Raw genomic sequence first — 5,787 nt, forward strand, 5'->3', positions numbered from 1 at the left:
GCCGCCCAGTCTGGGGTATTTGCTATGGCAGCGCGAGCATGCCGTGAAAATATCAGGTCTCAGAACTGACAGAACCTGCCACTTGTTCCCCTGGTACACAAGTCACAGGGGCCCCAGGGACAGGATCGTCGAGGGACGCAGGGACCTGGCTCCGGACCCTCATGGTCTGGATGCAGCATCTGCCTGACGCTGTGAGCACCTTCTATGTAGCAGGTCCTTTGCATCAATGGTCACATGGGAGCGTCACAGCAGTCCTTGGACTGGGACATCCTTATACACGGTTTGCTCATGGTGTAGCAACTGAGGCCCCAAGAGGGAAGTGGGTGTCCTGCATCACACGCTGGTAAATGGCAAAACCAGACTCCCAAGCACGTCTGCACGCTGACTCAAACTCCCTGTGCCATCTGTACGTGAGGCAGAATGGTTTCAGCCTTCGAGCAGGGAAAATATTGTTTTCCCAGGGGCAGTGGTCCATCGGGACGAGGTGCTGGGCTGCCAGACGGGGGCTGCCAGACGGGCTCAAGAGTGATAATGAGAACAAGCCTGGTGCGTAAGCAGCACGGACTTCTCTGCCTTGTCGGGCCATGCCTCCCGGCCACCACGGCGCCCTCCCCTTGTGCTCTGGATTATCATCCATTCATTCATTTCAAACACCCTTTCTGGCCTTCCAGGCACCAGGAGCTGGTTCCTGCCCTGTACCCACCAGGGACGTCCAGACACATTCTACATCTGAGTCCAAGTGAGCGCCCTGCCCCTGAGCGGCCACTGTCGTCCCCCCTCCCCGACCACTCTCTGGGTGCCTGGCCCCTGACCAGGACTCTCCCTTTGGGGACCAGGCCCTGAAGTGGCACCTGGGGGTTGTCCGCATCTTTTGGTCTCACCGACGTCCCCAGGAAGAGTGAAGGCAGAGGCCGACTTTGCTGCATCATTTAGACCTGGGTCGTGGCGAGCCCATGCTGCACAAAGTGGTGTCTGTAAAGGGTTCGTCACATCCTGTGGCCCCTGGCTCCAAGGCTGCTGGAGAACACAAAGGCGACACCATAGTATCTCTAGGTGGCACTGAGGGCATTTAATGTCACTCGGACCACAGTGGGAGCACGTCCCCTTGTTACCTACACTCACTGGCACTTTGGAACCGTAAGCGTGCGGCTCGTGTCAGATGCGGGATTGGCCATTCCCTACCAGGCATCTGTGATTACAGTGGATTTGCTTGTTAGTATTTTTTATTTTTTTTAATTTTTTAATGTTTATTTTTGAGAGAGACAGAGCGTGAGTGGGGGAGGGGCAGGAAGAGAGGCAAACACAGAATCTGAAGCAGGCTTCAGGCTCTGAGCTGTCAGCACAAAGCTCTATGCGGAGCTCAAGCTCGCAAAGCGTGAGATCATGACCTGAGCCGAAATCGGACGCTTAACCGAGTAAGCCACCCAGGCGCCCCTGCTTGTTAGTATTTTTTTAAATGACACCGTCTGGATGTGAACATGGCTGCTCTACTCACAGCATCTTGGAGAGGCAGAGGCGAGAATCACCAGAGCAACAAACACGTCACCGGGTTCACTCCCAGTCACTGAGAAAGCTCTCATTACATATATGTTCACCTGAGGGGCACCTGGGGGGCTCAGTCAAGTAAGCATCCAACTCTTCTTTTTTTTTTTTTTTAATTTTTTTAATGTTTATTTATTTTTGACAGAGAGACAGAGCATGAGCTGGGGAGGAGCAGAGAGAGAGGGAGACACAGAATCCGAAGCAGGATTCAGGCTCTGAGCTGTCAGCACAGAGCCCGACGCGGGGCTCGAACTCACGGACCGTGAGATCATTACTTGAGCTGAAGTCGGGCGCTCAGCTGACTGAGCCACCCAGGTGCCCCTCAACTCTGGATTTAGGCTCAGTTCACGGTCTCACGGTTCATGGCTTTGAGCCCCGCATCGGGCTCTGTGCTGACAGTGCAGAGAATGCTTGGGATTCTCTCTCTCTGCTTCTCCTCTCCTTCTTCTCTCTCTCTCAAATAAACTTAAAAAAAATTATCTCTCTGCTTCTCCTCTCCTTCTCTCTCTCTCAAATAAACTTAAAAAAAATTATTTTTAAATATGTTCACCTGAGTGCACATTTCGAGGCAGCAACGTTACAAGTGCCCTAAATACACACTGAGGGGTGACTGTGCTCCTCTGGGGCACAAACACGAGGGACATGTACCAAGTTACCCGCTACTCCAGCATCCGCAAAGCCCAACAAGGGCCCCACAGTAATTGTGTTCGTTGAATTCTCTAATAACGCACAAAAGCTTGTAATAGGTATTTTTTTTAAAAAAGCAATAGAAGAGATTTTAGGCAAAACACAACCACATTCAGGTTCAATGCACCCTATCCACATTCCCACAAGGTGGTTTCGTTCTTGCCAGTTTTCTGCGCCCACATCGGCACCTCCAGACTGAACCACAGAACTTTGCTGTGACTGCATCCATAGCTTAACAAGCGATGTGAGCCACCTCCTATGGGGCTTCCAAAACAAGGAAACAGCAGAGTCCATAGTAACGTGTAATTCACATAGTATACGGACCCAGAGACTGTGAACCAGGAGCCTGGCGACCCCACTGTGGCAGAGGCTCCTTGCCAGAAGCCGTCTTCCTACCTTATTCCTGCTCATGTCTGCACTGCGCTTCCCAGCCTATCCCCACTTTGGAGTGTGGACTCCACGTCCCTGGGTGTTCCCAAGGGGATGTAGTCGGATCCGTGAGGGTCTTAGGACAAGGGGTCTGGCTCCTGCACGGTCACCCAAACAGCCCCACCCACTACTGGTGGGAACCCTCCATCCAGAAGGAGGAGGGAGAAACCACATGGACAGGGCTTGACCGGCCTGAGATTCACATGACGAAGACATGGCCTGAATCTTTCATCTCTGATGTGTGGGGACGCTCTGCTGTGGTAACATCTGTTGCCCTAAACACAAAGGTGCTTTGCAAACCCCTCCACGATTGTGACAAAAAAAAAAAATAAGGCTTAATGGAACTCACTTCCCCAAGCCACAGCCCACACTAGAAGGGTACTCAGAGAGCCTCACTCAGGTACATGGGGCTTGAAAGCCGGGGCCCCTTTGAAAGGCTAATCCCTCAGTTCAGGTCCCGCCCACCTCCGCCTTCCCCGTGGAGGAGAAGTTTCCTTGACAACCCTGACAAACCTGCTCGGTTCCCTTGGCAACCAACTTTCTGAATTGCCCAAGCCTTCCCCATTAACAGCATTCCTATTTCAGTCTTGCAGAGCCTACAGTGACTGTGCTGTCATTATGTTCCAGCGATCAATTACTCCAAACCTGCAATTATTGGCTACATGAGGTTATTAATCATAAAATCCCGTAAGAACCAGCGTTACAAGGTGACTAATTCTGCACTCGGCACCCATGAAAAGGATGGGGTAACTGTTCTCATGGTCGAAGAGCCCGCCTTGTGATGGAGCCAGGACTTGGGTTCCTTCCATCAGAGATTTTTCAGTGTCCCTATACCCACACCCCAATAATACTGCTGTCAACACCAGTCCATAGAAGACCTGACTCATCCAGGATGAAAGAATTATCTTAACACAGATAGTGGACTGAATGGTGACCTCCAGAAGGGGTTTCTCCAAGAACATGTGAACAGGACCTTATTTGGGAAAGGGTTCTTTGCAGTGAAGGATTTTGAGCTGACACTATCCTGGGTCAGGGTGGCTCTAAGTCCAGTGACAGGTGTCCTTAGAAGAGACAGAGGAGGAGACACGGATACAGAGGAGGGGACACACTCCTGAGAAGCCACGTGAAGACAGAGGTAGAGTTGGAAGGGACACGGCCACAAGCCCAGGAGCCACAGAAGCTGCAAGAGGCAGGAAGGACCCTCTCCTGGAACCTCTGGAGGGAGTGTGGTCCTGCCCCTCCTGGATCTCAGCCTTCTGGTCTCCAGAACTGGAAGAGGGTAGACTTTGGTAGTTGTAAGCCAACCAGCTGATTTCGTTTGTGACTGCAACCATAGGAAACTAATTCCCACAAAAAGTGTGTTCTGTCCTCTTTGCTCGGATCCTGGACGCAGCTCACGTAAACGCTAACATTTGGGCACTGTGAATGCACATTATATAGGAATTCTTTGTACCATATTGTTGCCTTTTGGAAAGTCTGTCATTGTGTCCAAACATTGAAACTTCTCGACAGAAGTCTTATGTTTATGCTTGCTACGGAGACATTCTCTGCTCACTAATATGTCTGTGCCTTTGCTCTGGGAGGAACTTGATGGACTGGTGCAAGAACACCTGCTCTTTGTCTCAAGTTATTCAAAGGCCACATAAGCACACGCAACAGAAGAAAAATACACAAATGGGACTACCAACTTAAAAGCTTCTGCAGAAGCGAAAAGGAGACCTGGAGTGAAAACTAATCCCAAATCCTACTTCTGATAAGGGTTGGTATTCAGAATATACAGAGAACTCCTACAATAAAAGCGGGTGAGCTACTTAATAGGTAGACCTGAACAGACATTTCTCCAAGACGACACAAAGGGGGCCAACAGACATATGAAAAGATGGTCAGCATCTCTGGTCATTAAACACACATGGGAAGCACAAGGAGATACCACCTCACGCCCACTAGGAAGGCCACTATCAACACAGAAAACAAGAAGCATTGATGAGGATGTGGAGAAATCGAAACCCTCATGCACTGTGGGTGGGAATGAAAAATGGTGCAGCCACCATGGAAAACAGTATGGAGGTTCCTTGATAAACTAAACATAGAACTACCCTTTGACCCAGCGATCTCACTTCTGCGCACATAGCCAAAAGAATTGAAAGGAGGATCTTAGATATTTGGATGCCTGTGCTCATGGCAACATCATTCACAACAGCCGAGAGGTGGAAACAGCCCAGATTGTAAGGGTTAAATTGTAGTGTAGGGCTAACACGTAGCCTTAAGAAATAACAGCTTTAACACTATAGGTTAGGAGACAACAGCCTTATCCTATCAATCAAGGGATGGATTAGTGTTTGATTGGATTGGGGCAAGGGCTTGTTTGAACTGTTTCCACCTGGGAACTATTCCTTTGTTCTGCTCCCAGGTGATAAGACAATGTGGTCGGCTATAAAAACTCTGTACCCCAGCTGTTCGAGACCGCACTCTGGTGAAGAGTGTCGGTCCCGATCGGTCGGTTTGCCTTGCCTCTCATTGCAATAAACTTTGTTGTGACTGTCACTGGCGCCCGTAGCATTCTGTTTCAGGAGTCGTGTGGATGCAACAAGACGTCTCTGGGAAGATGGGCACAGAAGATGTGGCATATACAATGAAGTATTATTCAGTCACAAAAAAGAAAGAAATCCATGGGAACGCAAGCTGGTGCAGCCTCTCTGGAAAACAGTATGGAGGTTCCTCCAAAAACTAAAAATAGAACTACCCTATGACCCAGCAATTGCACTACTAGGCAATTATCCACGGGATACAGGTGTGCTCTTTCGAAGGGACACGTGCACCCCCACGTTTATAGCAGCACTATCCACAATAGCCAAAGTATGGAAATAGCCCAAATGTCTGTCGACGGATGAATGGATAAAGAAGATGTGGTACATGTGTACAATGCAGTATCACCGGCAATCAAAAAAAAAAAAAAAGAAAGAAAGAAAGAAAAAAAGAAATCTTGCCATTTGCAACTACGTGGATGGAACCGGAGGGTATTATGCTAAGTGAAATTAGAGAAAGACAAAAATCCTATGACTTCACTCATATGAGGACTTTAAGAGACAAAGCAGATGAACTTAAGGGAAGGGAAACAAATATAAAAAC

The sequence above is a fragment of the Panthera tigris genome (genome assembly GCF_018350195.1).
Source record: "Panthera tigris isolate Pti1 chromosome X unlocalized genomic scaffold, P.tigris_Pti1_mat1.1 chrX_random_Un_scaffold_87, whole genome shotgun sequence".
NCBI classification, from domain to species: Eukaryota; Metazoa; Chordata; class Mammalia; order Carnivora; family Felidae; genus Panthera; species Panthera tigris.